Source organism: Rutidosis leptorrhynchoides, chromosome 11, assembly GCF_046630445.1.
Source record: "Rutidosis leptorrhynchoides isolate AG116_Rl617_1_P2 chromosome 11, CSIRO_AGI_Rlap_v1, whole genome shotgun sequence".
Taxonomy (NCBI): domain Eukaryota; kingdom Viridiplantae; phylum Streptophyta; class Magnoliopsida; order Asterales; family Asteraceae; genus Rutidosis; species Rutidosis leptorrhynchoides.
In genome coordinates this window covers 406,798,577-406,809,147 of record NC_092343.1, presented here as the reverse complement: position 1 = coordinate 406,809,147, position 10,571 = coordinate 406,798,577, and positions in this window count along the sequence as shown.

The following is a 10,571-nucleotide window of genomic DNA, read 5'->3' as shown; positions in this document are numbered from 1 at the left end:
ATTGGATAAATTAAACCTGCATCTAGCAGTTTAATAATCTCTTTCTTAACTACATCTTGCATATTAGGATTTAGTCTTCGTTGGCGTTGCACATACGTTTTATGACCTTCTTCCATAAGGATTTTATGTGTGCAATACGAAGGACTTATTCCTTTAATATCATGAATCTTCCATGCAATGGCTGGTTTATGAGCTTTCAACACAGAAATGAGTTGTGATTTCTCATTTTCAGTAAGAGAAGACGATATTATTACAGGTAATTCAGATTCACCATGTAAATAAGCGTATTCCAAATGGTTTGGAAGTGGCTTTAACTCTAATTTCGGAGGTTCTTCTATCGATGATTTATATCGATATCTGTCTTCTTCTTTTAGCATTTGAATTTCTTCTGTTGTTGGTTCATATCCATTAGCTATAAGTGTAGCTAACATTTCAGCTTCATCAATTGGTTCATTACTTTCTCCTAAAGAACATTCTCCTGTTCCTTGTAATTCTGGAAATTCTTCTAATAATTCTGCATGTGCATCTATAGTTTGAATATAATAACATGTATCATCTGCAGATTGTGGTTGTTGCATTGCTCTATCAACTGAAAAGGTAACACTCTCATCCTCTATACTTAGGGTCAGTTTCTTACCGAACACGTCTATCATTGCTTTAGCCGTGTTTAAGAATGGTCTTCCTAATATGAGAGGAACTTGAGAATCTTCTTCCATGTCCAAAACAACAAAATCTACTGGAAATACTAAAGTACCAACTTTAACTAGCATGTTCTCCATTATCCCTCTAGGATATTTTATTGATCTATCGGCTAGTTGTATGCTTATTCTGGTTGGTTTCAATTCTCCAAGGTCTAGTTTAGCGTATAATGAATACGGCATTAGATTTATACTAGCACCTAAGTCTGCCAATGCTTCTATTGAACTAAGACTACCCAGAAAACATGGAATTGTGAAACTTCCTGGATCAGATAATTTTTCTGGTATCTTATTCAACAGCACTGCTGAACAATTAGCATTCATAGTAACAGCCGAGAGTTCTTCCATTTTCTTTCTATTCGTGATTAGATCTTTCAAGAATTTAGCATATCTTGGCATTCCTGAAATCACATCAATGAAAGGGAGATTTACATTTATCTGTTTAAACATATCCAAGAATTTGGATTGCTCGGCTTCAAGTTTCTCTTTCTTCATTTTACTCGGGTAAGGAAGTGGTGGTTGGTATGGTTTAACATAAGGTTTATCCTTAACTGTGTTATCTTCATTAACCTTTTCAACTACCGGTTCTTTTTCCTTATCTTGATCAGGTTGTGGTTCTTGTGGAGTAGGAATAGTTTCATCAGAAGTTACAGGTATTTCAGGTGATTTAAGTGTTGTACCACTTCTTGTGGTAATAGCTTTAGCTGTTTCATTCCGGGGGTTAGCATTTGTATCACTAGGTAAACTTCCCGGTTTTCTTTCACCTATTAACCTTGCTAGGTTACTTACTTCTTGTTCCAGATTTTGAATAGAAGCTTGTTGATTTCTAAATGCTTGAGCATTTTGTTCATTGGTTTGTTTTTGAGATGTGAAAAACTGCGTTTGAGTTTCAACTAGCTTTGTCATCATATCTTCTAAATTCGGCTTTTTATCATCGGTTTGTTGTGGTGGTTTGTTTTGAAAATTCGGTCTTTGCTGATTATAAGTATTATTGGATACTTGTTGATTGCTAGGACCTTGTTGGTTATTGTATGGAATATTTCGGTTATAATTCTGGTTTTGATTGTAAATCGGTCTTGGCGGTTGATAATTATTCTGATAATTATTTCCAGGCCTTTGGTTTATGTATGAAATATTCTCTCTTTGTTCCATTGTTAATTCAATACTGAGACAATCTTTTGTCAAATGTGGTCCTCCACACTGCTCACAACTAATTCGTATTGAGTGAATATCCTTAGTCATCTTTTCCATTCGTCTCTCCACAGCATCTATCTTTGCGGAAATGGAATCTAAGTCATGGCTAGAATCGGCTCTAGCTGCTTTAGATGATCTAATGATATCTTTTTCTTGGTGCCACTCATGTGAGTGGGAAGCAGTGTTATCAATAATTTTGTAAGCATCAGTTTCGGTTTTCTTCATAATAGAACCACCAGCTGCTATATCTATGTCTTTTCTTGTAGTGATGTCGCATCCTTGGCAGAATATTTGTACTATTTGACAGGTGTCTAAACCATGTTGCGGACATCCTCTTAACAACTTTCCATATCTAGTCCACGCCTCATATAGAGTTTCATTTGGCTTCTGTGTGAACGTAACAATTTCTGCTTGAAGTCTTACGGCTTTAGATGCAGGAAAAAATTGTTTAAGAAATTTGTCAATTAAAACGTCCCATGTATCGATCGCCCCTTCAGGTAACGATTCCAACCAATCTTTGGCTTCTCCCTTTAAAGTCCAGGGAAATAACATGAGATATATCTGTTCATCCTCCACTTCTCGGATTTTAAATAGTGTGCAGATCCTATTAAAGGTACGTAGATGTTCATTTGGATCTTCCTTCGGCGCACCACTAAATTGGCATTGATTAGTCACCATGTGTAGAATTTGTCCTTTGATTTCATAATCTGGCGCATTAATGTCTGGATGAGTAATTGCGTGACCTTGGCCAGTGCGTTTAGCTCTCATTCGGTCTTCCATACTTAGAGGTTCTAGATTCTCCATAATTGAATTTGTTGACTCGGTATCACTAGATGATTCTGATTTAATAGTTCGTTCCTCAACAATCTCTGTTTGAATGATTGGTGGTTCCGGAGGAAAGTTTAGTGGTTCAGGATCTATGAACCGTTCCTGAATATTCTCTGGATTCTCAATTGTGAGGTTGGGTTCAAAAAATGGATTATCGGAAATTTGAACTGAAGTACTTGGTCGACTGGATGACGATTCTAAGGAAAAATCAACGGCGATTATATTTGTTAAACGATGTCTTGATCGAGTTACAGGTGGTGAACGTACAAAAGGTGGTGAACGTTTTGCTCGGTGCATTCACTGAATATCCTATTAGTTTTAAAAAGGAAAGAAAAATTATAATAAGTTATCCAATCAATAGACTTTTCTGATTTTGCCCACGTTTCGAATAGCCAAAAGATGCAGCAGAGGGGCAGGATTCGTTTGGTCTCAATATAATTGAGGACTGTTTGGCTCCAATAACCCGGTCCACGTACAAATCCAACTATTACTACGAACCAGAAAATTTTGATGTCTATTAATTTAACCACTCAAAATAAATTTTCGTAATTTTAAGAAATTTAGATAAGAAGTAGAAAAAATTCTAAGTCCTAAAAACTAGAATGGCGAGAAATAAGAGAGAAAAAGAGTTCGTCGCAAAAGGTCGAAAAAGAAAAATGGTTGAAAAAATAAAAGGTGACGGAAAAATAAAAGAAACTTAAAAATACTTAACTAACCTAACCTTATTACTACAACTAACTTAAAATTATAATCGCAAATTGAAATTACTAATTGGAATGATAATTGATACATAGTAAAAGGTCTAAAAATATTAAAGCTTACAAGGAAAAACTAAATCCCAAATGGAAATAACTTAAAAAGAAACTAAAACTTAAAAAGGCGTCGCAAAATTCTAAAGCACCTAAATCTTAGTCTAAAGAAAAAGCACTTAAGGAATTCTACGGCAAAGCCTAAAAATCTAGGAGTAAAAATAACTATAGCAAAAACTAAGTTTAAAATTAATTATGAGCTAAAAATACAAATATTACGCTACAACGATTAAAAAGGTACAAAATATAAAAATATACAAAAAGTTGTAAAAAGTACAATTTTTATAAAAATATTATTTTTATATTATTTATTTTATAAAACTACTAATTTTACAATTTAATTAAACTTATTTAAACTAAATACATAAATAAAATAAAAAGTAAAAATAAAACTAAAACTAATAATAATAATAATAATTATAAGGTTTAAATAATAATAATAAATAATAACCCGTAATTAATGCTTGATTAGGGCTTCCTGTGCGCGTGTCAGAAAAGCTCCGCGAGTCGCGGCAAAGAGAGAAGAAAACCCCGCGAGTCGCGGGGATCCAGAATTCAGTTGACAGGTTTCACTTTTTACGCGTTTTTCTTTATTTTTTTTCTTTTTTTATTTATTTATTTTATGTTTTCTGTTTTTTAAATAAATAAAAGATTTTAAAATAAAACTTATATTTTTATAAACTAAAATAGAAATAAAGAAACTTATAAAACTTAAATATTTAACAAAATCTTAAAAATACTAATATTTTTGTCTTTCTTTTTATATTTTCGAATATTTAAAACGTATTTTTACAAAAACGACTTTTAATAAAAGTAACTAAATTTTTTTTTTTTTTTTTATATATTAGCGTTGCGCTTCCGGCGTTTAAGAGTTTTCCCCGGCAGCGGCGCCAAAAATAACTTGATGTGAAGCGAGGTGTATATAAAATAGTTATTATTTTACTAGGAAAACACTATTAAATACGATACAATTTTACACAAGATATTTATTTATTTATAGAATGGATATACTTAAACCTTGCTACAACACTTATAGGCAGTGTACCTAATCGTACAGTAGTGTAGTTTTTAGTAAGTCCGGTTCGTTCCACAGGGAAATCTTTAAACAAAGCTCAACGCTATATTAGTTTACTTTTATAAAAATACAAATATATATATAAGTAATATTATTATTATAAAGGGGGGTTTTTACCGTTTAATGACCGGTTTGTCGATTTTAAGACTTTAGTCGCAGTTAAAACCTAATGTAAAATATAAAATAAATACAAGACTTAAATTAAAGCTTAAAGTAAATAATGATAATGAAATTGCGAATAATAAAAGTGCGATAAAATAAACTTGCGATAATTAAAAAGTACGATAATTAAAAGTGCGATAAAATAAAATAAATAAAAGTGCGATAATTAGAAGTGCAATTAAATATAAAATAAAGGAAATTAAATATGAAATAAAAGAATTATGCTTATTTAAACTTCCGTAATCATGATGTTTGACGTGTTGATTTTAGTTTTATGCCCATGGGTTAATTGTCCTTTGTCCTGGATTATTTAATATGTCCGTCTGGTTTTTGTCCATAACAGTCCATCAGTCATAAATATAAATTGCAAGTGTCCTTGTCAAATTATTATTATACCCGAAGATAAATATTCCAACTAATTGGGGATTCGAATTGTAACAAGGTTTTAATACTTTGTTTAATGAATACACCAGGTTATCGACTGCGTGTAAACCAAGGTTTTACTACTTTGTTAACAATTACACCAATTACCCTTGAATGTAATTTCACCCCTGTTTTAATTATTCTAGTGGCTATTAATCCATTCCCGTGTCCGGTTAAATGAACGATTATTCGTACATATAAATACCCCGCCCATCGTGTCCGATCGAGTGTATATGGTAATTTATAGGGATGCCCAATTGTAAATCTTTATATTAACATTAACAAACTTTCATTTAGTTAAACAAATATAAAGCCCATTAATAGCCCATAGTCTAATTTCCACAAGTGTCGGTCTTTTGTCCAAACCCCAATTATGGTACAAAGCCCAATTACCCAATTTTAGTAATTAGCCCAACATCATGATTACTTCGTTTTAAATAAGCATAATAATAACTTAGCTACGAGACATTAATGTAAAAAGGTTGAACATAACTTACAATGATTAAAAATAGCGTAGCGTTACACGGACAGAATTTCGACTTACACCCTTACAACATTCGCTAACATACCCTTATTATTAGAATTTAAAATTAAAATTAAAATTAAAATATAAATTATATATATATTACGTATATATTGAGAGAGAGATGAAATAAGATATGAAATTTGATCAGAATTCGGTTGGCTTTATAGCCAGAAGTGAAATTTGGGGCTCCGCGACTCGCGGCAAAATGCCCTTAAAACTCCGCGAGTCGCGGAGATATATTTACAGCTCACACCCTTGGAGTTTCTTGCTGCCGACGGTTTTTAATATATATATATATAATATATATATAATTAATATAATTAATTATATATTATATTATATTTATATACATAGTTAACTTGTAATTTTTAGTCCGTTGCGTCGAGCGTTAAGAGTTGACTCTGGTCCCGGTTCCGGATTTTCGAACGTCCTCGCGTACAATTTAATATCTTGTACTTTGCGTTTTGAATCTTGTACTCTTGTGATTTCGAGACGTTTCTTATCAATAATTGGAACCTTTTTGATTGTCTTTTGTTCTTTTGAGCTTTTTGGTCGTTTGCGTCTTCAATTCGTCGAATCTGTCTTTTGTCTTCACCTTTTATTATTTAAACGAATATCACTTGTAAATAGAACAATTGCAACTAAAAGCTTGTCTTTCTTGAGGAATAATGCTATGAAATATATGTTCGTTTTTAGCATTATCAAAACTGCTTATGAAGTTCTCAAAGGAAGAAAACCCTCAATCTCATTTCTTCATGTATTTGGCACTCCCTGTTTCATTCAAAACAATAGGGATCAGTTGGGCAAGTTTGATGCTAAGGCTGATGAAGGTATATTCTTGGGATATTCCAACATGTCAAAGGCATATAGGGTTTTCAATAAAAGAAGGGGTTGTTTGAAGAATCGATTAATGTTACATTTGATGAAACTGCCCCAGCTTCATCTTCCTGTCAAGAAGATGAAGAATTATTGTTTGAAGGGCCTACTCAGTAAGGTCTCTATGATGAAGAGGAACCAGCTGCAAATCCCTCACCAATCCATGTTGCTGGGTTCTCTGATGATGAGATGGAATACTCTGTTCCATCTGTGTGTAAACCAAGTGGACCTACTGGCTCTACTGAAGTCCTGCAACTTGAGCATAGGTCTACTGGTTCTGAAGGATCACAAGCTGACACTGGTTACACTAATACTGAATAGCTGTCTCCAATTGCTGCTCATACCTTTGAACCAGCTGATGATCAAGATGCTGTGTGTTCCACAACAACCTCACCTGTTCATAACACTAGATAGATAAAAGAGCATCCAATTGAGCAAGTCATTGGTAATTTGGCTAGTGGTGTTAAAATAAGAAGGCATGCAACCAGCAATTTCTGTATGCATGTAAATTTTGTGTCTACCATTGAACCTAAATGTCCTGATGAAGCAATCAAAGATCCAAGCTAGGCAGGAGCTATGCAAGAAGAGATCTCCCAGTTTGATAGGAATAAGGCTTGGACATTGGTACCTAAACCTGAGGATGAAACTAAGAAAATTATTGGTACCAAGTGGGTTTTCAAGAACAAGATGGATGAAGATGGGATTGTGATCAGAAACAAAGCTAGATTGGTAGCTCAAGGTTTTAAACAGGAAGAAGGATTGGATTATGGAGAGACTTATGCTCCAGTGGCTAGGATGGAAGCTATCAGACTGTTCTTGGCGTATGCTGCTAAGATGAACTTTAGGGTATTCCAGATGGATGTTAAATCTGCATTTCTAAATGGGAAGCTGCAAGAAGAAGTTTATGTCAAACAGCCTCCTGGTTTTGTAAGCAGTAAATATCCAGACCATGTCTACAAGCTAGACAAAGCTCTTTATGGCCTCAAACAGGCTCCAAGAGCATGGTATGAGACACTTCATGTGTATCTCACTGGTATAGGTTTTAAAGTTGGAACAATTGACACCACTCTGTTCTCAAAAGAGACAGATGGTGATCTCTTGCTGGTACAGATATATGTGGATGATATTATTTATGGATCTAAAAATGAGAAACATTGTCAAGATTTTTCAAAACTTATGTCAAAGACATATGAAATGAGCTTACAAAGAGACTTGAAATACTTTTTGGGATTGAAAATTAAACAACTTGATGATGGAATTTTTATAAGTCAGGATAAATATATCAAAGATATGCTAAAGAAATTTGGTCTGACCTGTTTAAAAGATATAGGGACTCCAATGGCAGCAACTATTAAAGTAGATGCTGATCCCAATGGTGAACCAGTCAATATCACTGAATATAGAGGTATGATTGGATCCTTACTTTATCTCACAGCCAGCAAACCAGATATTATGTTTGCCACATGTCTCTGTGCCAGATATCAAGCTGATCCTAAAGAGTCACACTTGCTAGCAGTAAAAAGGATATTTAGGTATCTGAAAGCTACTGCTAAACGTGGTCTTTGGTATCCCAAAGACCAGGATTTTGAACTAATTGGGTATTCAGATGCTGATTTTGCAGGGTGTAAAATAGACAGGAAAAGTACTACTGGTGGTTGCCAGTTACTGGGTGGTAGGTGATGTTTTAGCAGAGTAGTATATAAAATAGCTTATATTTTTACAGAAAATACTATTAAATACGATACAATTTTACACAAGATATTTATTTATTTATAGAATGGATATACTTAAACCTTGCTACAACACTTATAGGCAGTGTACCTAATCGTACAGTAGTGTAGTTTTTAGTAAGTCCGGTTCGTTCCACAGGGAATCTTTTTAAACAAAGCTTAACGCTATATTAGTTTACTTTTATAAAAATACAAATATATATATATAAGTAATATTATTATTATAAAGGGGGGTTTTTACCGTTTAATGACCGGTTTGTCGATTTTAAAACTTTAGTCGCAGTTAAAACCAAATGTAAAATATTAAAAATAAATACAAGACTTAAATTAAAGCATAAAGTAAATAACGATAATGAAATTGCAAATAATAAAAGTGCGATAAAATAAACTTGCGATAATTAAAAAGTACGATAATTAAAAGTGCAATTAAATACAATAACAATAAAAATGCGATAATTAGAAGTGCAATTAAATATAAAATAAAGGAAATTAAATATGAAATAAAAGAATTATGCTTATTTAAACTTCCGTAATCATGATGTTTGACGTGTTGATTTTAGTTTTATGCCCATGGGTTAATTGTCCTTTGTCCTGGATTATTTAATATGTCCGTCTGGTTTTTGTCCATAACAGTCCATCAGTCATAAATATAAAGTGCGAGTGTCCTCGTCAAATTATCCTTATACCCGAAGTTAAATATTCCAACTAATTGGAGACTTAAACTGTAACAAGATTTTAATACTTTGTTTAATAATTACACCAGGATGTCGACTGAGTGTAACCCAAGGTTTTAATATTTTGTTATCAATTATACCAAGTGTCCTAGTACATAATTTCACCCCTGTTTTAATTATTCTAATGACTATTAATCCATTCCCGTGTCCGGTTAAATGAACGATTATTCGTACATATAAATACCCTGCACATCGTGTCCGATTGAGTGTATATGGTAATTTATAGGGACGCCCAATTGTAAATCTTTATATTAACATTAACAAACTATCATTTAGTTAAACAAATATAAAGCCCATTAATAGCTCATAGTCTAATTTCCACAAGTGTCGTTCTTTTGTCCAAACCCCAATTATGGTACAAAGCCCAATTACCCAATTTTAGTAATTAGCCCAACATCATGATTACTTCGTTTTAAATAAGCATAATAATAACTTAGCTACGAGACATTAATGTAAAAAGGTTGAACATAACTTACAATGATTAAAAATAGCGTAGCGTTACACGGACATAATTTCGACTTACACCCTTACAACATTCGCTAACATACCCTTATTATTAGAATTATAATTAAAATTAAAATATAAATTATAAATATATATATATATATATATTTTACGTATGAATGAGGAGAAGAAGAAAAAGATTATTTTTTACGATCAGAATGCGCGAGCTTTATAGGGAGTTTCTGAAATTGGGGTTCCGCGACTCGCGGCCAATTTTGCCTTCAAACTCCGCGAGTCGCGGAGTTTGAAATTACAGCTCAGAGGAGTTTGGCTCTTTGTTTACCGACGGTTTTAAATAAATATAATATATTAAATAATTATAAGAATTATTTAAATATTATATTATATTTATGTGCATAGTTAACTTGTAATTTTTAGTTCGTTGCGTCGAGCGTTGAGAGTTGACTCTGGTCCCGGTTCCGGATTTTCGAACGTCCTTGTGTACAATTTAATATCTTGTACTTTTGTAATTTCGAGACGTTTCTTATCAATAATTGGAACCTCTTTGATTGTCTTTTGTACTTTTGAGCTTTTTGGTCGTTTGCGTCTTCAATTCGTCGAATCTGTCTTTTGTCTTCACCTTTTATTATTTAAACGAATATCACTTGTAAATAGAACAATTGCAACTAAAAGCTTGTCTTTCTTGAGGAATAATGCTATGAAATATATGTTCGTTTTTAGCATTATCAAATATTCCCACACTTGAGCGTTGCTTGTCCTCAAGCAATATCGTCTTGAAATACTAGAATCACTTCTTTATTCTTCACACTTTTTACATCAGTGATTTTCTATACGGCGGTATAAACAATGGTAGTAACGATATGGTTTACAGTCCCACATGACTATAAAAATTTAGATCAATTAAGGAAATTGGATCTTTATGAAAACATTTGATCTTTTGAAAATTAAATCTAGTTTTTACCCTAGATAAGTTTTCCGGAATAACCCTTTACCGGTGTTTGCAAAATATTTTTGTGGGTTTGGTGGGTTTCAGATTTGAAAATTTTAGCTC